Source organism: Chenopodium album, chromosome 4 (genome assembly GCF_948465745.1).
Source record: "Chenopodium album chromosome 4, dcCheAlbu1.1, whole genome shotgun sequence".
Lineage (NCBI taxonomy): Eukaryota > Viridiplantae > Streptophyta > Magnoliopsida > Caryophyllales > Amaranthaceae > Chenopodium > Chenopodium album.
In genome coordinates, this window is record NC_137837.1 from 36,539,009 (window position 1) to 36,563,926 (window position 24,918).

A 24,918-nucleotide genomic window follows, 5' to 3' on the forward strand; every position below is an offset into this window, starting at 1 on the left:
TTGGATTACATTAAGTGAGAACGAGCAATGGAATGGTGTTTTGCAGTTTTTGATGTGTTTATATTCAATTTTATAGAAATTTTGAGGTAAAAGGGGTAAGAATTTTTAGCGAGGTAAGATAGGACATTTGTGCTTAAGTTTAAGAAAATTTGAACTTGGTGAGTTCATTGTGGTGCTACCATTGTTTTAGGGGTGTTGAACCCACATTCTTCATATTTAGAAACTGATTTTTATGATGGGTTAAAAAATCCCGAAATGATAATTATCGAAGCACCCACGCATGAACGTACCAAGGAGAAAAGCATGAGGGGCATCAGTGGCGCGGGCGCGCTGCCAAGTCGCGCGGTCGCGCTACCCCCTCCAGCCGAGCCTTATCTTTTCTTTCTTCTTCTTTCTTTTCCCTCATTTCCCCTTTACCCTCATTTCTCACGCACTCTTAACCCTTCACCCTCATCTAGGCCGCACCGCACCATATCCTTACTCACTTTCATTAATTTTAACTCAAACTCCTCCAAATTTCCATTACAATTCATCAAATCCTCTTACATTTCTTCCATTTTTAACAAAATTCATACTACCTTTCATCCATAACAACCACCATTCTCTCTCCTTCATTGTTGAATCTAATTTGGGAATTTTCGTGTGGGTAGAAATTGGTGGCTAAATCTTGCTCTAACTTGCTTCTTGTATGGTATAATCATCTTCTCTTACTCTTAATTTCTTTATTATACCATATAATTGCATGTTTTAGGTAGTTCATGGGTATGAATAGTAGTAGTATGTATTTTGGTGATTTGGGTGGTTAAAATTGGATTTTGGTTGGTTATTTGTGATGTATGATGATTGATTATTGCTTACATTGTGTTGTTTGATATTGTGTATCTAGATTGATCGTAATTGTTGAGAATTGTTGAGGTCGGATTTTTGGAAGTGATACATTGATATTGTTGAGCATTGGTTCTTAATTACTTTGTGCTTGGTGTATGGTTTGAATGCATTTGTTGGATTGAATTGGTGATGATTGTGTACATTTGGGATTGCTCGATTTTGGTAAAGAGTTGTTGCTTGTCGATATTGGTAAAGGAGTTTAATTGAGGCATTCTAAGTTGTTGTTTGGTGTTTCTTGTGGTGATTACGGTAAATTGTGATTGGATTGTTGAGTTACTATCTTTGAGAATTCATCATGTCTAAACACATCAAAAACCTCCTCATGAAACTAAAAACCAATGTCATTATTGAAGAACCCGCTCATTCTCCTTCTATCTCTCAACCTCGTCAATGTACCCCTATTCCCAAACTACGAATTACCAACCCCATTCAAAAAGCTAGATACACCAAACTCAAAGAAAATCGTTCCCTTAAACCTTCCCGACACTACTTCCAAGCAGACATGATTAAGGTTGGAATTGATGAAGATTAAAGGGAATTGTTTAACAACCTTCGTATGGGATCTTTCGTGAGCCGGTGTTTCCGTACCTATGTTCAACCAACTTTGGAGTTCTTTTCCACGGTTGATCTTGTGGAGGCCGAGGGTGGTTACTACCGTGTTTGTTTTCAGCTCTTCAATATTCAATTTGATCAATCCCTAGAAGAGTTCAACGCGGCTCTAGACTTCGATCCAAACTTAGATATTTTGGATCTCGAGCTCTTCTTCTATGATGAATAAGATCAAAATTCATGGTGGGACGACATTTCTAGATGTGGTGACTTTGTGACCCAGTATGCCAAGATTAGTAAGGTGTACCAGCCATATCTTCGGGTTCTCCATCGGCTTTTAGGGTATTCGGTGTTTTCGAAGCAGGAATTGAGAAAGATGAGCTAGTTGGCGCTTTGGATTCTTTGGGTGGCTACTCGTGCGGAGTACCGGGGTTGCCTAAACTTGGGGTACACTTTTGTCAACTATTGCCAAGGATTGCAAGATAGGGATTCCGGCGAGATCCCTTGTGGGAGCATGGTCACAAGGCTAGTGACCAACCTTGAGCTCGGGCACTATTTTCCATCTTGCACTCCGATAGGGGATGTTAATTCTCTATACCTTGACGTTAGGCAATTGAAGCAAATCCAATTCTTAGCAAAAAATGATGACGACGAGGTGTTTGTTTTGCTAAGGGATAACGCACATTGGTGCTATCTCCCTAACCCCTCCTTGATTTCTCTCCACCGCGAGAATGTGGCAAACATTTGGCATGTCTCCAAAAGTCACCGCCCTCCCTACTATGATTATGATGAGGAGATGGGTGAAGAAGAGGAAGAAGAGCCGCAACAACAACAACATCAACAACAACAACAACAACAACATATAGAGCAACATCACCAATTCGCTAACTTCGACTTGGATTCCCTTAGTGCTCAAATGAAGGGAATGCAAATCCGGTTGGAAGACATGTATGATCAAGATTTTTAGGCCCTCTATTCTAATATGAGAGAGATTTCGGAGATGCAACAAGGTATGTTTCTCTAACAATAACATTTATATGATGCGGCTGTTAACCTGGGATAAATCACTCCCCCGGTTAACTACCCTTAGTTTCCACCCCAATATGGTTCTATACAATATTTTGTGGGTGATGGAGTACCCACGTACCCTTATTGGCAAGGACCCCCGGGGTCCAACACCGAGAATCGCTCATTTCGCGATGAGCACGGTAACTATGATTACCGTGTTCCCGGTGGGAACGACTATAGGGGTGATCCTAACTACCCCTATGTACACCCCGATCACCCACTACCGCTCGCCTTGCCGAGCAATTCACTCCCCTTGCCCCTTAGCAACAAGATAACATTAGGGGGCATTATGGTTGGCCACCCGGTTACATCGGGGGACGGGATCCTTATGGTTCACATCCGGGTTTTCCTATGATGAGGATAACGATGATGGATCCGGGCCGAGTGGTAGTGGTAGCTAGTCCCCTCATTTTTGTGCCATGAGCCTCCATTTCTTGTCTTATGTGTGCTTTCTTTGTATTGTTGGGATGTTGAGATGTTTCTATGATTAGCTTGGGGGAACTTTTCCTTTTCCTAGGGGTTTGTTTCGGTGACCAATTTTTTGTTTAAACTCACCTTATTTCTTTTGCCTCTTTATATGATGATCTCTTTCTTGATTCCTCTTTGATGATGTTTGCTCATTCTTGGTCTTCTTGTTGTTGTGATGATGATGCGTAAGTTTCTCCCTAGAATCCCAACCCCTAATATCAAAATCCCATGAATCCAAACCCTTGAATCCAAATGTTTTTATTTTATTACTTTGTTGATTAGTTAGATGTTTAGTTGGTTCTTTAGTTCTTATTTTCTTATTTTTTCTTTCTTGATAGTTTAGTTCCGCTTATTTTTGTTTTTTATTTTCTTTCCTTTTTGTTTTCCTAGCTTTTCTTTTATTTTGAAGTTACTAACCGTTTTCTTTGTCCATAGTTCTCTTTTCCATTTTTGTTCTCATATGGCTTTGATGATTATGCTTTGTTTATTGGAGCTTCATGAGGTGGTTGATTCTTCACCTTACTATTTTAGCATTGCTCGAAAGTCGGTGATATCTTTCTTATTTTTCTTTATTCTCTTTTTTTCTAGGATGCATAGTGAAGGATTATTTTTAGGAAAAGTTGAATGGTTCGAGGATGGATGCTTTTAACACCTAGAGTGTTTGGGATCATTGGCGATGTTGTCATTTGATCACTTGTTTGTCGATTGGGAATTACATGTTTTACTTTCATATTCGTTCCATTCTTTATTTTCCTTCTTTTCCTTTATCTATGTTTTTCTTTTCTCCTTTCTTATCTTTTATTTTTCTTTCTTCTTGTTTTTGGTATGTTTTGAGGCTTTATTTGTCACTTTTTGGGTTTCTTTTGAATTGGACTATATACAACCGATTTTTGCTTTTGAATGAATATTTTCCTAAATGGTGTATGGGTATGCATGGTTTGAGAATATGCTTGGTTGACTCTAGGATAGGTGTATGCTAAGGTAGCATGTTCTAGAACTAGGAGGATCATGAAACCGCATTCTACTTGTTTGTAGCATGTTGGTAGTTGCTTCCTATGGTTGATTTGACACCTATAGTGAGTTTTTGCTACATCCATGTGAGGTTCATCATTTTTCAAGCCTTCTACATATTTTTTCATGAGTGGCATGGATCCTACACTATTGCAGACCTAATCTTGAATCTTGACTCATAATTCTCAAACACGAGACCAAACCATCTAGGGATGACAAAGGCATCTTTTTGGGGTAGTAATTTTTCTTTTTCTAGGTTTAATCTTCTTTATTTTAGTTCTTTGGGTTTACATTTGCCTTCTTGCTAACCATTTGAGCCGTTTCCCTTCTTTTCAAGCCACATCTATAGAACTTTGAGTCTTTTGTTTCTTTTTGTTCCATTTTTTGTTTTGGTGAAGCAAATGGTCATGTTTTTTGAGTTTGTGGTATATAAGTATGGATTTTGGTTCCTTTTGTAAGCAAGCTTGTATTTTGTGAAAATTTCGTGTATAATGGCAAATGATTGATGGAAAAAGTCGTCCTAAGTGTAAAACAGAAAGGACTTAATAAATGTAAAATTGTAAAAGCCGTCCTAAGTTAAAGAGGCATGGACATTTGCTTTGAAATTTTTTTTAAATAAATAATGAAAAAGAATTGAAAATAAGAATAATAAAAAATATTTTGATGTGATTCTTTTCCCCTTTCCAAGCATTGAGGACAATACTTCCTTTAAGCTTCTTGGAGAAGCGTTTACGCTTTTTGTACATATGATTGTGGTTATGGCTTTGAATAACTTAGGGGGAGTTAGTTTGTTTTTGTTTTTGTATATATGAGGAGAAGGTTTGATCAGCCTTTGGTTCACTAATTAGGAATACCGCCAAATTTTAAAATTTTAGCCTACCCTTAACCCTTTTTTACCTTACGTTACAACCATTGGGAAAGACCTTTTGACCTAGATGTTGTGTCAAATTTCGAGGGAGGGCATTATGAGTTAAAGCCTAAAGAGAGGGGATGCATAGTTAAGACGTCGCGTAGCCCAAAAATATTTCTTTTCCGGCTCCTTCGAGGAGCTATTGAGATGCTCATTAGAGAGAGATTTGAGACTATATGGAGAACGCGGTAAGATCGAACAAGATGAAGGTGAATTGTGATATAAGTAGTTCTCTATGCTTATCATACTCTATCTTTCAATCAACCTCGGATATCTTGAAATGTGCATACCCCTATTGCTTAAGAAAGATGTTTATTCATTTGAAATGTGGTCATTTTGTAATGTCCAATTCGTAGAGGTTTCAATTTTGTTTTTCTTTCTTTTACTTTCCTTTTTGTGGTTTGCCTCATGTATGTTCGTGGAGAGTTATAGGTTAAGCTCTTTGAAACCTTTACGAGACCTCACTCTTCCTCATAGGTGACTTTGGGGTTTAAAGGGCTTGTTGTAGCTAAAAACAACCGTGATTCCTACATTAGTGAGTCTTAGTGTATATTCACGTCTTATGTCTTTCTTTTTCTTTTTGAATAAGACTTTAATCCTTATTCTTTCCTGATTTGGGGGAATTTGATGAGTGTCATTTATGACACTTATTTGGTTCTTTTTAAGGTGAATTTCATGCTATTCTATAGCTCTTTTACTTAACTTTTCCTTAATTTTCTTCTTTATTTCTTTTATTTTGCATTTTTTTAGTTGGATTTCTTTCTTTATGCATTTCTTTGTTTATTTTGTTATTTTCTCTTTTATTTGCTTTTTTTCCTTTATTTTTCAGGTTAAGGTCGTTATCCAAATTTCCCGTGGCTTCTTCCCAAGTTTGGAATTGATTAGGATGTCTAATGTTCTCCATTTGAAGTTCAAGCATGGAGAAGTGCAAGTTCCTAAAGTCCATAAGTTGTGCATTCAAGCCGCGGGGGCACAATTTCTAGTGTTGATCACACAAACATGGAGTTTAGAAACTGCATGGTCCCGTGTTTATCAAAAGCATTAAGTGGAACGCACGAGCGCGCCTCTCTAAGATGATAGGGATAGTAGCATCTTCATCCATATCTAACACAACAAAATCTACCGGAATGACAAATTTTCCCACCCTCAAGGGAACATCTTCTATCTTACCTTTTGGGATCTCGATTGACCTATCGGCTAATTGCAATGTAATCTAGGAAGGTAAAAGTTCCCCTAGCTCTAGTCTTTGATAGACCGAATATGGCATAAGGTTAACACTAGCTCCTAAATCACATAAGGCATTATCAAATTGCATCTTATTAGTAGCACAAGGGATAGAGAAATTTCCGGGATCCTTCAACTTAGGTGGCATCTTATTCATTAGGATCGCACTACAATTCTCGGTTAGGGTAACCGTCTCCGCCATATCACATGTCCTCTTTCCACTCAAAATTTCTTTAAGGAACTTAGCATAGTTTGGCATTTGTTCTACCACATCGATGAAAGGAAGAGTACGATGAAGTTGCTTAAGCGTCTCTATGAATTTTCCAAATTGCTCATCCAATTTGTGCCTATTATACTTTTGGGGATAAGGAAGCTTGGGCTTTTAAAGTTCTTTCTCTTTCTCTTTCACTCTTTCTACTTGTTCCTCCTCAATTTTCTCAATTATGGGACCCTCATCTCCCTCAATCTCTATCGGGCTCTTTCTAGTACTCTCTCTAGCATCACTCTTCTTAGGTACTCCACTCTCAAGGACCCTACCACTCCTAGTGACAATTGCATCCATAGGGTTCTTAGAATCTAAGTTCAATGAAGTCAAAGATGAAGGAGAATTCTTAAATTCCTTAAAGTCATTAGCCAATTGAGAAAGTCGGTTTCCTAATTCCTTATTTTGAATCAACATGTCATTAAACTTCTCATCATTTATGGCCATGTAAGATTCTAGCAAATTGGCTTGTTTCTCAAAAACCTCATCCAAGAAACTCCTAGAAGAAAATGGTTGATCATGGAAATTATCACTTGGGCCTTGAGTATTTGGAATGGATCCAAGTGGGGTCCCCCTTTGAACATTAGGTTGAAAATTTCCCCTACTTTGATTATTCCAATTACCCCTAGCTTGATTTTGGCCATGATGTTGACTATGGTTACCATAACCTCGGTTATGATCCCCATGCCCTCGGCCGTGACTTTGACCATTATAACCATGATTGTTATAGCCACCATGAATCTCTTGGACTACATGATTTCTACAACCACCACTTTGATTATAATTATCATAGTTTGCTTGGTTGTGATAATTCCTATTTCCAACATTTCTTTGAACTTCAAATCTAGGTTCAAAATTATGATAACCAACATAATTCACATGCTCATTTTCAATTCCATCACATTCTTCTTAAGGAACATTGGGGCACATAAAGACATCATGATCATTCATTCCACATAAATCACTAGGCCGACATTCTCTAATCATGCAACAAGAAGAAGGAAAAGTTTTAGAATAAGAAGGTGTACCTCTTCCCTTATTTTTGGAGGGAAGAATCGGAGCTTACGAAGGAGTACTCTCAAGCTTGGCCTTGAGGGATACAACTTCTTTCCCTAAATCCGAAAGTAGAGTGGTCAAATCATTGATGGCATTGAGTTGTTCGATCGAGCACCCCTTTTGTTCATTATCGGGCCTCCGGCTCCGGCATCTAAGATTTCTCTCCCTTAAGAACTCAACCCACCATAGAATATTTGTAAAATTTGGTAGGTAGGAATTCCATGATGAGGACACTCTCGTTGATACTCCTTATACCTCTCCCATGCTTCACAGAGACTCTCATTAGGTCCTTGCTTGAAATTTTGGATCAAAGCCCTTGATTCCGCCGTTTTCTTTTGTGGGAAAAAGGGAGATAAGAAAGACTTGGTAACTTCATCCCATGTCCTTAGGGACCTTGGTTTGACCTCCTTGTCCAACCACTCTAAAGCTCTTCCAATAAGAGAAAAGGGAAACAACTTGAGCCTAATATACTCTTGAGCAACTCCGGCTACCACAATTGTATAACAATACTTCTCAAAATCTTTGAGATGATTGAGAGGATTTTCACTTTTTGCACCACCGAATTGTTTCCTCTCGATCAAGGTAATCATAGCTGGTTTGATTTCAAAATTGTTATCCGGAACCAACAATGGAACAATCCCACTCTCGTACTTGTAAGCACCCAGACTACCTAACTCCTTCAATGAAACTTTATGAGCTTCTCCCATGTTCACTTGCACAGACAATCTCAAACAAAATTATTAGTAACACGGTTACAAATGTATCCTAAAAGAAAGAAGAAAAATATTTTTGTATTTTTGAATAAGATGGAATAGACTCAACAACAATACAAAATCACAACGCCACTCCCCGGCAACGGCGCCATTTTGACACGGGTCGAGACTAGGTCGTTGAAACTAACCCCTACCCAAGGCCAAACAAAATTTGTAATCTCTCAACACACCCTTGTACAAGTATAATGGTAAGTCGAGGGTCAAACCACTAAGGAATGGAGAGTGATCTTATATTGCCAAGTCAAGCTATTCCGGAAAGGTTAAGTAAGGGTGTGAACGCTAAACACCTAGTCAAGCTAAGTTTGGACAAATGTAATGAACACTAGGGCTCGAGATCCACATATATTTGTAACGGTTTCAGCTAATTGGGAAAGAATTGACTAAGTCGAGTGATGCAAAGGAAAACCAATCACGCAACCAAAAGAGCATATCAAGCTATTTTCCTAGAGGTCTAACTAGCGTCAACTACGATAAACTCTAGCTAGGAACGTCACAAGACACCTTAATCGTTAAATGCAAGCCACAAATCAATGGTCTGTATCAATGTGAACTTACAATGCAATCTAGTGTGAATAACTAGGGTGATCAAGCCTAAATCAAACACACACATGCACATAATCAATTAACCAATTTAATCACATCATCAACTCCATCAATTTCCCCAAATTAACATCAATCCATTACTCATACATGCTTCACCATTACCCTAGCAAGTAAACTACTCACTAGCCATTGAAATGAAGATCAAAACAAGGCTAAACAACAAATTCATCATGATCAAATTAAACAAGCTAAAATCAAATCACAAATCAATCAAACTTCAATCAAACTTGAACTTTCACCAAAACAATTGAAATCAAACTAAAGATCAAACTAAAGATTGGATTAAAGAAAAGGAATCCTTACAAACTTGATCAAAGATCAAAGGAAATGGAGAAATCTTCAATCAATAACAATCCACCATGAAATTCTCTCCCTAAAAATCTAGAGTTTCTCTCTAAAAATCTAAGACTAGCTCTAATTCTATTCTAATTCTCTCCACAAAAAATAGAAGGAAAAACTATCTATATAGGAAAGATACAAAAGAAAATTTATTTAGATCGTCCCAAAAGAAACCCCGGAAGGCACGGTCGCAACAGAGGAGAGGCGCGGCCGCGGGAAAAAGGGTACAAAACAGGGGCCCTTGCAGGCCTGCACCCGCACTAGGCACGCTCGCGCCACCCAGGTGTGCGACCGCACCACCCTCGTATGCGCCCGCACCTGGCAGCAGGGGAGCCCCCCCTTTTCTTCTTCCAAGCTCATCCTCGTGGGCTCGAATTTATGATGATGATGAACACCAACGTGGGCAGTCTTGAGAGGGCCATTTTGGTGGGTTCATGGCAAAGATGACGCCCCCACCGCATACGTGCACCGATCTCTTGACTTGCTCTAGCGTTTTTTTAAACTTGAAGTTCAAGAAGGCAAACATGAGGCATATAAGTTGATGAGAAATATAAGAGGAAGGCTCGGAATTTCTTGGAAACACGATCATAGCCTAAAAACAAGCGAAAAAAAACAAATAAAAGGGAAAAAGAACAAATAAACAAAGAATTGCACAAAACAAGGAAACTAACTACGGAAAGCACAAACTAACGAAATAAAGAACAAAATTAAGGAAAATCTAAGGAAAAGGGCTATAAAATAGCATGAATATCATCCTAAAAGAGGCCAAATGAGTTCAATCAATGACACTCATCAATGATGTAGATGGAGAGATAAAAAAATTAGGAATCGAATGTACCCCCAACTCAAATGATGGAAAAAACCTGACTCATTCATGAACCTATGACATGGTCATGGTGACATACATAAAGTGTGTGCTAAGACTAGTGAGTGTAGGTGACATGTTAAGACTCGTGTCATGACCATGTGGCTAGACTACGTGACTAGACTACGTGACTAGACTTCAAGCAAAGACTAAGTTAAGACTTCATGTATATGCATTATACTGGACTAACTGTGGTATTTTAGTCATAACTTCTAATCTGTGACTCTGATTGGGATGAAACCAACGCCAAATTAAAGATAAAACTTGGGGCTACATATCCATAGGTTGTACAACTCGTAGTAAAGTTCTTTCTCGAACTCCGACTATGACCGAAATAAGTTGACGCTTGTGCAGTATAAGGGAATAAAAATCCAGGTTGACTCAAAAGAATTATGACACGATTTTAGACATATTTTTAGCTCAAATTAATTAATTAATTAATTAGGCGAAGTTCTTTTATTCATTAATTAGTTTGTTTAGTCTTAACACAAGTCAAATAAACGGTTAGGAAAAAACACATAGAGTATGCACAACAAATAATGCACAATTAGTCAAGTAGGCACAACATGATGCAATGAGTTTGCAACCTAACCATGGCTCTAGTTTTCTAAAGCGCGGAAACCTTACCGTGAAGGGTTGGTGCGAGTGGATGGGACACCGCGAGTTAAGAAAAACTCGCTTCCATGGTTTGGTGAATTCAACATTCTCGGATGTACCCTTTGTTGCTCAGAGCGTTCAATCGTGTAGAAGGAGCATGAATTCCCAGAGGTTATGTCATATGTAGAACACATATGTGTTCCAGAAAAGTGAGAAAAACTCAATCAGGAAGTAGGATCGAGGAAACAGTGCTGAAATATGGTCAAAATTAGAACGCATATTTCTGGCTCGGTATTGGAAGAACTTGACGCCAGCAAACAGAGGTCGGCATCATAATTTGGGGTTGAGGCTAGGGTTTTTAGAAGAGCGAATTTCATATATAGAGAGATTGCCAAGCTGCCAATATTGCAGATCTTGAGGCTATGAACGAAGAAAGAGACCCTTTTTTGTTCACCCATCAAATTTGTGGACCCTAGGTACATATAAGAGACCCGTTAAGTGTCATGACAGCTCCCTTGTATATCTTATCTATTTAATTGTGGGCCCTAATTCATATAAGAGACCCGTTATTTTTAACATTTGATCTCTTACATTAAACAGACCCGTTAGTTAAATAACGGGTCTTTAATTGGTGGTATGTTTTCCAAGTTTTGTAGTAGTGATCGAGCAAATAGTGCTAAAAGCTAGTCAAAATTAGAACACATATTTCTGGCTTGGTATTGGAAAAACTCAATCAGGAAGTAGGATCGAGCAAACAGAGGCCGACGCCACAATTTGGCTTTAGCGCCTGGCGACAAAAGCTGTCGCCTAGCGCTAAAGTCAAATAAGTGGCGCTAGACTTTGTTTCCTGACGCTAGTTCCTACATGCCTCAACAGCTTTATGTGCTCGATAAAATTTTCCAATTTCGCGCAGCATTATTTCGGTCCTAATTGTGAAAGATATTCCTCAAATTTCCTACGTGTAAAAATCCTATGTTTTTAACTCGTTACGAATGGTCTTTCTGATGAGATCTTTTTTTATGCATATGACAATAATGTTAATCAAAATTAAGCACATGAAATACTTAGAACTTTTCGAGTCTCATCCACTCATTCTAAATCATTGCTAAAATTAATTTCAGGAATTAAAATAGAAATCCTCCCCAGCAGAGTCGCAAAAAACTGTTGGGAATATTTCAATTATTAGCAAAACTTAAACCCCAATGTGATCATACACTAAAGTATGGTGGCGTCCAAAGGGAAAGAAGATAGAGCAAAAGAGTCGCCAACAAGTTTTAGGAACTTGTAAATCGTTCACGAGGTGAAGGTTACACCAATTAACGATCCAAGAGATCGTCATCTCCAATAGATCTGGAACCATGATTGGTATTTTGGGGATGAAGGTACAAATCCAACCTAAATGAGATTGAACCTGCCCTAATAATAGGCCTCTACTTAATTCTGATCGTATTCATGTGCGCTTTCTGACTAACACGCAACCAATAGGATTAACCCTAAACCTGTTTATCTATGTTGGTTGAATATTAATGCACAAATAAAACTATTATTGGCGATCACTTGAATTATAATCACATTAACCCTAAACAAGATTATTAATTATCTTATTAAGCATAATTACAAGTACAAATTCCCTTTAAACATACATAAAGGCGTGACCAAGCAATAACAATAAATAATCAAGCAACATAATATTAACAAATAATAATAATCATAATAAAAATAATAATAATAATAATCATAATAATAATAATAATAATACTCATGTTAAAGCATAATATTTATAGGAAGATCCTAGGCATGATACTAACAAGATTAATAACAAACCCTAGCATGTCACTAAACAATAAAAATCAAAGCATTAATCCTAACATGATACTAACATGAATATTAGGAAAGAATATATGAAGCATCATAGAAATCATAATTGACATTATATTCATTACCCTAAACCTGATGCTAGGAATCATTGTTGTCATTCTAAACATCAAGCATCCTAACATGATACTAGGAATCAAAATAACAACCTAGACATGATTTCTATATCATAACATCAAGCACTTACTTGGATGCCTCGTATCTCTTTCGAATAACAAAATACATGCGTTAGTAACTTCAAGGAAAATAATAAATCAAACAATTAAATTAAAAAATTGAAGTAGAGATTTAGGAACAAACCCTCTGAAATTAAAACCTTTCACGTCTAGGGAGAAGGCAACTTCGAACAATGCTCTGTGTGTCTAGGTCTTGTGAATGCGGAATTTTGTATGCAAAAGGGTTGGTTTAGAAAAGAGAGAGAATAATCTTTAGCTTAGAGAGATTAGAGAATTGGAGAGAATAAGAATTGATGGAAATTGATGATTGAAAACGGAGGTTTTAATAGGCTATTTATAGAGAAAATCAGCCAAACAAATATAAAAACGAATCAGGGTTTCGAAAAGAATAAAATACGATCGCAGCGTCAAATACGCGCGTGGCGCCAAACACAAGACATTTGCGCCAGATGCTAGGCATAGCGCCAGACACTGAAGGTTAGCGCCAGGCGCCAAGCCTTAGCGTAGGTGCTAATGCTTGTCGTCAGGCGCTAATAATCAGTTTCACGCGTTTTTGTTTTTATCATATCTTTTGATCCAGAAGTTCGAATAAGTCATATAATATGTCGTTTGAAAGCTCTATAAGTTAACTTTCCAACCCAATTAAAATCAGATTAAAATATATTTTGTAGATAAAAAGATAAGGCCGAAATAGTTGAAGGGTATCAAGTTTTGATAGAGTTTCATATTCCATTCATATCTTTTTCGTTATAACTTGGATTTAATATTATAATATATCATTGGAAAGATAATTTCAAGATCTATCCAACCATATTAAATTTGTATAAAGATTATGAGGCAAAAAATTAATATCTAACTGTCTTTGAACATCTTTAAATTCGAACAGAATTAGGATTTAAGAAAAGAAAAGTTTTTAAAAAGGAAAGTTTTTATTTAACTTAAATTCTTTAATCTTATCTTTTCAAAAAGGATAATTAAGATCATTTAGAAACTTATAAAATCTTCCAATTAATCTTAATTAGTTTAGGAATAGGATTAGACCTTTGGACCCTCCACATGATCATTGGGCCGCAGGTAAGATCCGGTTCGAGCCCAGTTTAGTATGTTGGCCATAACTTTCTCAATATTCATCGGAATTGGGCTTATAATATATTGTTGGAAACGTCTTTTCAAACCCCATCCAAATAAACCATTACTGGAACTTATATCGGATCAAACTAAGCTGGAATGCACGTTTTTTATAAATGATGCGAGAAAAGAAATATTTTAAAAAACTGAAAGAAGATATATTTAAATAAAAACAACCTCATCACTAGACTTTTCAAACTTTCTCTTCATGAAAGGTATTTATCACTGGGTTTGGTTTTGAGGAGACACATTTGGGTGTCTACAAAAGCCCTCACTTTGACTGAGTTTGGGGAAACGCAAGTTTTGAAAACAAAAGTCAAAGTAATGATGGGGACGGAGAATGATTTAGAACGTTATGTGATCCTAAACCATTCTTGTAACGCCGATACCTGCAAACTAGCATTAGTTAAACAAATAAGAGAGTTAAGAAACGCATATCTTGCATTGTCGAGCACACGTCTTTGAAGTAACCGATTTGTTGCTGTTTGCTGTTGTTTGAGACAACCTTCCACAATCTAGGGAACGCCATCTTGTTTTTTTTATGTTCACTCGTCTTTAAACAATAGAGCTTTTTGGATATGTTCACGTGTCTCAGAACAAAAGAGCTTTAATAGGATGCCCACACGTCTCTGAGAAGGAGAGCTTGAAATACATGTCCACGCGTCTCTGAACAAAAGAGCTTGAAAGAAATGTCTACGCATGTCTTAACAAAAGCGATTGAAATAAATGCCCATGCGTCTCTGAACAAAAGAGCTTGAGAGAAATGTCCACGCATCTCTGAACAAAAGAGCTTGATGATATGTCCACGCATCTCTGAACAAAGAGCTTTTAAATGATTTGTCCACGCGTCTCTAAACAAAGAGCTTTGATGATATATCCACGTGTCTCTGAACAATAGAGCTTTTGAATAATATGCCCACGCGTCTCTAAGCAAAAAAGCTTTGATGATATGTCCACGCCTCTCTGATCAAAAGAGCTTTTTGATATGTCCACGCGTCTTTGAACAATAGAGCTTTGATACTTGAATGTTTGTTGCGATAATATTTCGAAGAAAACTTCTGAAGACCAACGCTTGTCGATCTTTAAAGCTCTCTTGAACTTTGCTTCCGCTATGCCAGTACGTCGGCGCTTTTGATGATTATGAACCATTATGTCGGTGTCTTTCGATGAGCCAATGTTTAGGCGCTTTAAGCTAAGTGAGTCAATCACTTATTGCGATTGTAATCAAGCCGACTACTTAATCATGTCAAATTTCTTATAGGGGCTAACTGGCGTACCAAGGAACCCGAAAATGCTGAATGAGGTTGAAATAACTACTCTGAGAGGTTGAGCTCTATCGCCGCTGCAATGCCTCTGGCGCCGCAATTTGGCTCTGTTGCCAGACGCTGGGATCTAGCGCCAGGCGCTGAAATTTGTTGCCAGACACTAGATGTTGTTGTTTGGCGCTGGAGTAGGGTCCTGCCTATTCTGCTCTTGCTGCCGCTGGGATTGCACCTGTATTTATATTTGACTATAGGACTTTAGTAATCTTTCTTTAATTATTTTATGGTTGACCTAAGGCTTAGTGTTGCTTGACTCATTGACTTGACACAACTCAAGGAATAAACTTGACTCGCTGTGATTGACTCGAGGTTGACTCGACTCGAAGTGAAATGACACGTGTGACTCATGACCCATGTGTGCACTATATTATGATCGTGCGACTCGAAAATGCAATAAAGCAAAAATTTTCCGTCATTTTTGTGGAGGGTACCGACTTTCTCCTAAAAAAGAAAGACACGAAAAAGAAAGAAGCGAAGTTTTTAAAAGTGCATGTAGAATGAGCTTAGTCAAATGTCATTTGATACTATCTCTCAAGGTGCAGAGGTTAATTCATCTAGGCTATCCTAGTTGACTCGATAATGAAAGTATTTAGGTAACTTAGGCACAGAGGCTAAGCACTTCATACTTTGTGATGCAATGATGGTCGATTGATCAGTGATGTTGATATGACAAGGCATGCTTCAACGTTATGTTAAGATTTCATGACAAAGGGTTCTTAAGGGAAAGTATATTTGGTCATGTATTTGTTGTGTGTGTGATAGTGACACTAAAATTAGGCCGCAAGGGCTAAGTGTGTGGAAAATATATTGAAAAGAGTCAAATGGTGGTGACTCTTAGGCTGGGTAAGCTAATGATGTAAGGATAAAGCCCCCAAGTCTAGCTTTAATTAGATAGGGATGAGCATAGGAGATCGATCCCTTGATATGATCATGGTGTAAGTGTGTGAATGTGAATATGAATGCATTTTTATTACGGCCGCACCTTGATGTGAGGTTACCTACGTATCTGTTAGGAATCAGGCCGAACGTAGCTCTAGCCGAACCTCGCACAAGTGTGTGTATACCTCAAAAAGGTCTTTTTAAGGGATGTAATGTGGTTAGGCTAAAGGTTGAAGAAGAAGGGGATAAAGGCTCAAGACCCTCGATAAGCCCCCAAGGTGTGCAACTTTGCTTTTGAATATTATTATTTTTATGCTCGAGGCTTTCTACTCTTTTTTAGCTCTTTTTTTTTTTGCTTTTGCATTTTTTTTTTTACTTTTATAATTGTGGGAAATCCCGATCATGTTATCTATCACTTAGTTGGCATTCATGTTTCTCAGGCACGGTACCGAGCACTCGATAAGAGACGCAATCTGAGTCGTGTTCTTATCGAAGATATTTTCATATCAAAGACATTGGAACACTTGCCCTTTTGTACACTTTTATTATTATTATTATTGCTTTATTATTTTTTTGAAATCACTCAAGATTTTCAATTTGCATATGTTACACACCATCCCATCCCAAGGTTCGGTAGATGTAGGTTGAAAACTAAAAGGTCTATCGTTAGACAAGGCTCAAAGCGGTTTATGAAGAAAGGATTGCAAATTTGAAGGGTGAAAGGTGATATGATGTAGCTACAAGGGTTGCCTCAAATCATTTGTATACCTTGTTCTTAGTTTGACATGGATTTTTATTTTATTTTTATTTATTTAATTTATTTATTTAATTTTTTTTTTTTTTACAATGCAATGATCATATGTAAGGAAATAAAATGCTCATTTTATTAAAGGAAAAGAAGTAATGATCCTACAAAATAAATCTAAGGAAAGAAAAGGTTCCTATGCTAGACTTATTAGGGAAAGGGTAAATAAATAAAAAAAATAGAAAAAATATCATGAAATCTTGTCGTTGAACCTTGCCTCTTGTCTCTTGGTTTATCATCAATTGGTGTTCTTGCCGACTGGAGGTATTAGAAGCTCATTATTATCGATTAAATATTGGATTGCTTCCTTTAGCTTCCAACAGCTCTCAGTAGTATGACCCTTACCTTGATGGTACTTGCAGCGTACATTTGGGTTCTAACTAGGCAATCTCTTCTCAAGTGGGGGATCTTGAATGGGTCCAATAGGAGTAATGAGTCTCTTTGCATGGAGTCGATCGAAAGCATCATCGTAGCTAATTCCAATAGGGGTGAAATCCTTTCGTAGTTGCTTTCTAACTCCTCGATTATCCATGGCTAAGATTTTATTAAGGTCAAAAGTACCAACACTATTACTAGAGTAGGTGTTTTCGGAAGAAGAAGGATAGTCGTTCTTCTTTCCTTTACAGCCACTGTTGTTATCGTTACTAATCTTGGCCTTCTTGTCGCGCTGAGGAACATGAAGAAGATTTGAATCAATGAGGTCTTGAACACGATCTTTGAGGGCGAGACATACTTAGGTGGTGTGACCACGACCTCTATGGTATCGGAAATAAGATTTTGGGTCTAAATTGGGATACCGTTTTTCAGGCGGAGGGTCTTGACTGGGACCAATGGGGTGAATGAGACCTTGATCGTGAAGACAATCAAAAGCTTCATTGTAAGTCATTCCTATTGGTGTGTGTTCTTCAATAATCCGTTTCGCGTGTGGCTTAGGAGCATTGAGTTCTTCATTAAATCCTTGGTGAGAATTTTGTTCAATAACCATCATCCGATTTTCTAGTCCTTATACCACATTCAAGAGAATGGCAACGACATCTTGCAGTATTCCAACGTCCTCTTTTAGACTTGACGAGTCTTCCCTGGTATTATCTAAGAAAATACTTTCATCCTCTTCAATCATGGCCACTTCATCAAGAGAGGTTATATAAGTTGTCTCGATCATGGGGTCACCTATAGGTGTTATAAGGAGTGAAGGATCGAAGGATGTTTGATCTTCTGCGATGGTTAGAATCTCTGAAGTTTTATTGTCATCAATAAGATCTTGAATAGCTTCTTTGAGCTTCCAACACTCCTCAGTGTTGTGATCCTTTCCTTAGTGATATTTGCAGTGCTTATTAGGATCCCACTTTGGTGGCCTGGCTTCTGGAACTGGATCTTTGATAGGCCCTATGGGCATGACTAGTCCTTTTCGAAAGATGATTCATAACTTATGCCAAGTGGAGTGAACACTCTTTTCGACCTTTGGATTCATGGTTTAGAGGCATTCGTAGCATGTACTTAATTAATGTAAGAAGAAAAAGAAGGATGGTCGTTCTTCTTTCCTCTCGCACTATTATCTTTTAGAAGGTCATCTTCAATGTCAATGCCTATATTATACACAGCCTTGAAAGTAATCAAGTTGTGTTGATATTTTAAATGCTTTGCATATTTTTCTTGAAGGTTTTTGATGAACATCGTCACATAATTTTTTTCAGTAGGATCCTTAACCATATTAGTAGAAGTTTCCCTCCATTTGTTGAAGAAAGAAGTGAACCCTTCGTTTTCTTTTTGTTTTAACATCTCAAGTTGTCTTTGGTCTGTTTTGTCTTGAATGTTGCACTTATATCTATCTATGAAAGCGTTTGTTATGGAATCCCAAGAAGAGGTTTTTACTTTGTCAAGGGAAAAGAACCATTGTTGACAAATGGTCTCAAGAGATAAAGAAAACAAGGAATGAAAGACTTTCTTACCAATCCCCTTAATGTTCATTATAGTTTCAAAAGCTCTTAGATGAAATTAAGGATTATCTGTTGCCTTGAATTTAGGTATGTTGTTGGCATTGAACTTATGTGGAAGAAGTTATTTGTCCAGCAAGACCCCTTGTGAACTAATGCCCTGAAATTTATAGTCACTAGACAGCTTGCTCAAGATTTCTTGCATGAGCTCCATTTGTTGTTGCTTCATAGGGTCATTGATTTTGAGGATTAAAGCCTTCAACGCCTCAGTCACATCAGTCAATTGGTTCCTAAGTTCCTTGACTTCTTCTTAAGTTGCCATTATCTTCTTAGCTTTCCTCTTTTGACGAATCAGTTTATAAAAAAGTAAGACCTAAACAAAGGTGTTGTCTTTGATTAATCGCCCTTCTCTCCTTGACCAAGTACTGTGGAAAGAGAAATTAGGGATATTCATTGTTAATTATTTGACTCAACTCTATTCAACATGCATAGATGGAAGAAGGTAGGAAGAATGAAGGTTGCGATATGGAGAAAGCATGTAGAGAATGGAAATATGATGTAGATGGAGAGATAAAAAAATTAGGAATAAAATGTACCCCCAACTTAAATGATGGAAAAAAATCGACTCATGCATGAACCTAAGACATGGTCATGGTGATATACACAAAGTGTGTGCTAAGACTAGTGAGTGTAGGTGACATGTTAAGACTCGTGTCATGACCATGTGGCTAGACTATGTGACTAGACTTTAAGCAAAGACTAAGTTAAGACTTCATGTATATGCGTTATACTAGACTGGCTGTGGTATTTTAGTCATAACTTTTAATCTGTGACTTTGATTGGGATGAAACCAACGCAAAATGAAAGATAAAACTTGGGGCTACAGATCCATAGGTTTAGTCTTAAAACCATGCGTTATACTAGACTCGTAGTACAGTTCTTTCTCGAACTCCGTCTATGACCGAAACAAGTTGACGCTTGTGTAGTATACAGGAATAAAAATCCGGGTTGACTCAAAAGAATTATGACTCGATTTTAGACATATTTATTATCTCAAATTAATTAATTAATTAACTAGGCAAAGTTCTTTTATTCATTAATCAGTTTGTTTAGTCTTAACACAAATCAAACAAACAGTTAGGAAAAAACACAAAGAGTATGCACAACAAATAGTGCACAATTAGTCAAGTAGGCACAACATGATGCAATGAGTTTGCAACCTAACCATGGCTCTAGTTTTCTAAAGTACGGGATATGGGTTAGTTAAAGAGGGCCCATGGTTAATTGTCCGGATGCACCGCGAGGAAGCCTAACCTAAAAGGGTTGGCATGAGTGGATGGGACACCGCGAGTTAAGAAAAACTCGCTTCCATGGTTTGGTTAATTCAACATTCTCGGATATACCCTTTGTTGCTCAGAGCGTTCAATCAGGTGTCACTATTGACCGAACCCGAGCCAGCCATGTGTCACTGGATAGGGTGCCACTTTGGTCCCTTCAGATGATGACACGTGGAGGGCAGATCTGCCCCCCTGGATATGGCGGCTTTCAAGGCCCAAATCCCAAGGGGCCCCTGTAAAAACAGCGTGCCCTTTTTTAGGGCACGAAACCCTAAAAAGGGGAACACTTACCTATAGCCCTATAAGTATGGAATATTCCCCTCATATATGGGGATTAGAATTCAGAGATAGAATACGGAACACAAGACAACACGTCACATCCACATTTATAACAGAGGTGTCGTTCTCAGGAAAAAGACAACACCTCACCCGAGCTTGGAATCCAAGCAGATAACTTTATTTCCGCACGTTTTACTCCGAATACTTTACTAACTTAATCTTCGGAGGCGGACCACCGACCATCCGTCAGTCCGTTTACTTTGCAGGTACAAGCGCCCCTTGCTGGATCAAGTCTTAGTGTTGTAACTCTCCCAAGGGACAAAAAACCCCGAAACATTTGGCGTCGTCTGTGGGGAGAGTACCTCTAAGATGGCTTCACAAGAACTTGTACCGAACACTGAGACCAATCGGCCTCCGGAAGAGATAGTGGTCCAAACGAACCATGACTTAGGGGATGACGCGGATGTCGAAACCTATGTGGATCCTAACGGGTCCCTCATCTCTAGACGCATCCGCAGTAAAGAAAAGCGGGAGCGCCACAATGATCTGGCGGGGCCAAGCAAAACTGCTGGTCTACGAAAGAAGCCCTCAGGGCGGCCAAGTGATCCTTCCCATGCGGAAGGATCAACCCCCGTCATCCGAGACGAATACATGAAACTCCAGAGCAGTCTCAGGGGTGAAATCAAACAACTTTCCACCAAGAGGTCGCCTACTCCTAGAAAGGAGCAATCGGCCAAGAAGCCAACCAGCCTGGTAAACAAAAGTTGATCAAAGACCGCCAGCTGACTCCTCATCCTGCCCCCAAGGAGAAGGCTTGGCCCCAATTTGACCTCTCTAGACTCCGTTTCCCAGAAACGGGTACAAGAAAAGCCATTCGGCACATACAACCGGATGGTAGCAAGAAAACATTCTCCGATGCTCGACATTACATTGAGCGAAAGAGAACCCAGCTATAAGAGTTGGCTTCTACGTCGACCTACCATGATAGCTTTTGGAATACCTTTGCAAAGTATTCCCAGTTTGTACATAAGATCCCAGCAAGCAGCCCTCGGGTTCATTCTAGCCCTCATATAATACAGTCGGCCCAGTACATGGCTCCGCCATTGTACCAGCCGCCTAATTTACCTTACATGCAGCCTGCCCTCTTTGGAGGCCAAGTGGCATACGGCTATTAGCCGATGGATTGGCAGCTTAAGCTGCAACACCTTAGAGATCAACCATCTGCTTTGTCCAGGAAAATAACTGAAGTCGAACAACCAGCCAATGTTAAAAATGTTTTGGTTGGAACCTATGATGGGACCTCCAACCCGGAAGACCACCTGCTAGCATACACCCACCTCATGTATTTACAAGGGTTGGATGATGCCGCATTGTGTCGCTTTTTTCCAGCCACCCTGAAGGGCAGAGCCCAACAATGGTTCGGCAATCTGCAGGCTGGTTGCATTATTAGCTTCTAAACGCTTCCGTTCTTGTTTGCTTCAAACTTTTCTATAAACATCCCTACCAAAAAAGACAAGCCTCGATTTGGGCAATGTACAACATGCAGATAGAGAAGGCCTGCGTTCCTATGTTAGACGGTTCAATCTGGTGCGAATCCAGATTCATGGGCTGTCCAATGAGGTCGCCTTCACAGACTTCTTCAAGGGTTTGAAGGACGGGTCTACTTTCAAGTACGAACTCGTCCGCAAACAAATTTTCACTCTACAAGGAGCATTACGAGAGGTGAAAGCCTATATACAGGAGACCGAACTCTGCTCATCCAACAAGCAGTCGCACACTAAGAAGTCTGACCGACAGAAGGAGAGTCGGCCTACTCAGCCGGCTCCTAAGCCAGAAGAGAGCAAAAAGAAAAAATAAATTTGGGTCGTTGATAACTCTGATTAACCGGCCTAGAAGAAGAAAAAAGAGTGGAAACCATACGTTCCCAGGTACGAGTTCCAGAAGGACTGCTGCTTCATCCTCTTGGAGATCAAGGATCGCCTGACTCTTGAGAAGCCGACCCTTATGAAAGGTTCCGCTGAAAATCGGAACAAAATCCAACACTGCCATTTCCATGAGGATGGTGGCCATGACACAAACGACTGCTTCAGTCTCAAGCGGGAGCTTGACCGTCTGGACGACAAGGGACAGCTGAAGTCCTATGTGAAGTCCAAAGTGACTTCCAAGGCAAATCCAGGGCAGTCCAAGAAGAAGACTCGACAGCCTGCTATTAGTGCCGAAACAAATGAAGTGGAAGAGATCCCAGGCATCAGCCCGGATCTTGCTGTCCACAAACTCGCAATGGACCTCGAAAAGAAGCCCATTCGGCAAAAGAAAGAGAAACCACGACGAGGAAAGAAGTCAGGCGGCAGCCGCGGAAGTAAAAAAGCTACTGGACGCCAAGTTCATTCGACCATGCGATTTCCCTGAGTGGGTAGCTAACGTTGCGTTAGTAGAGAAGCCGAATGGAACTTGGCGCATGTGTGTTGATTACACAGACCTCAACAAGGATTGTCCAAAGGATAGCTATCCACTACCTAAGATCGACAATCTGGTCGATTCTACAGCCGGACATGCCCTGATGAGTTTTATGGACGCCTATTCAAGTTTCTACCAAATCCCCCTGTGCAAAAAAAAGATCAAGAAAAGACGGCATTCGTCATTGATCAGGGTTGTTCTTTTATACGGTGATGCCGTTTGGTTTGAAGAATGCGCCTGCTACTTTCCAATGAATGATTATTGCGGTATTAATCAAATCGGAAGGAATGTAGAGGCATACATTGACGACATGATAGTCAAATCCAAACAGCAAGCGGATCATCGTGTTGATCTCCCAGAAACTTTCGCCACACTCAGGCGGCACAAGGTCATGCTGAACCCAAAAAAGTGTGTCTTTGGTGTAGATTCTGGGAAGTTTCTCGTATTTTTTATTGACCATTGGGGAATAGAGGCCAACCCTAAAAAAATACAGGCGGTAATCGACATGTAGTTGCCCCGTACTGTAAAGGAAGTGCAAAAGTTAACACGTTGTCTGGCGGCCTTTGGGAGATTCCTCAGTCGGTCAGGTGACAAGTGTCTCTACTTCTTCAAGGCAATCAAGAAGAAGACCAACTTTGAATGGGGGGATGATGAAGAGGCGACCTTTAAAAAGCTAAAAACTCATCTCCACTCTTTGTCGAGGCTTGTTATCCCTTTGCCCAAAGAGAAGCTCTTCAGGTATCTGGCCGTCTCCGATCATGCCCACAGTGCCATTCTCTTTGCTGAAAGAGACGGCATCCAGCTCCCGGTGTATTTCATTAGCCATGTTCTTAGGAACGAAGAGCTTCGGTACCCCATGGTTTAAAATTTTGGCCTTTCCCTTTACATGGCCATCAAGAAGCTAAAACCTTTCTTCTTGGCGCATGCAGTAGTAGTCTATACTGACCAACCGATCAAGCGGCTACTCACAACCTTGGAGTCTTCTAGACGAATGCTCAAATGGGCGATTGAAATGCATGGATTGGAAATCACTTACAAACCAAGGAAGGCAATAAAGGGGAAAGCATTCGCCGACTTTATTGTTGAAATGACACGGCCGGTTGCACCTCAGAATACTAGCCAGGTTTGGAAAGTGTATGTTGACGGGAGCTCCACTACAAACGGCTGTGGTGCAGGGATTATATGTCAATCTCCTGAGGGAGATAAGTACGAATATGCATTACGGTTCAAGTTTCAGGTCTCTAACAATGAGGCTGAATATGAAGCCCTGCTAGCCGACATTCGGTATTACAAGGCGATAGGGGCAAAGAAAATTGACGCCTGCTCTGATTCCCAACTGGTCGTACTCCAAGTCAATGGAACGTACGAGGCCACTCATCCGGCCATGATAAAATATTTGCAGGCGGTCAAAAATGAAGTCGGGACACTAAAGGAGTTTCATCTAAGTCAAGTGTCCTGGTCTTCAAACAATCAGGCGGATGCTCTATCAAAACTAGCATCATCCGCCTCTTGTGAAATGCCCTGGTAAGTTTTCTAGGAGGTCATGGAAAAGAGAAGTATATCTAATGAAGACCCCATTGGAATTCGTGACCGAAGCTCAACCTGGATGGACAGCATCCGAGCCTAACTTGCAGACGGCACGCTCCCTAATTCACTCCAGGAGGCGGCTGTTCAGCAGATGAAAGCGGCAAACTTCGAGCTGAGACAAGGAGAACTCTTTAAGACTGGTTTTTTGAAACCTCTGTTGAAGTGTGTTATCCTAGAGAAGGGTAAAGAAGTTCTCGAAGATTTGCATGCGGGTTTCTGCGCCTCCTATATAGGCGGCAGGTCCTTACCTGCCAAGGCTAGGCTGCTCTATTTCTTGCCGACTCTAGAGTCGGATGCAATGGAAATGGTCAAAAAATGTGACAAGTGCCAAATGTTTGGCAAGCTCATCCATCGCCCGGCCACAGACCTGACGACCATCCACAACCTACTACCCTTTGCTAAATGGAGCATGGACATACTTGGGCCATACACAGCCGCCGCAGGCGGCAAGCGTTATATATTGGTAGCTGTGGATTACTTTACCAAGTGGCTAGAGGCAGAGGCGGTCAAAAATATCAAGACTAAA

General features: G+C 39.5%; 1 non-coding gene across 1 annotated transcript; it reads left to right on the top strand.

The window, feature by feature from the left end:
- The first annotated feature begins 7,652 nt into the window (after positions 1–7,652).
- LOC145629578 (small nucleolar RNA R71) lies at positions 7,653–7,758 on the top strand. The gene has a single exon (XR_014111743.1). It is a non-coding gene; the product is annotated as a small nucleolar RNA R71 (small nucleolar RNA).
- Positions 7,759–24,918: the final 17,160 nt, after the last annotated feature.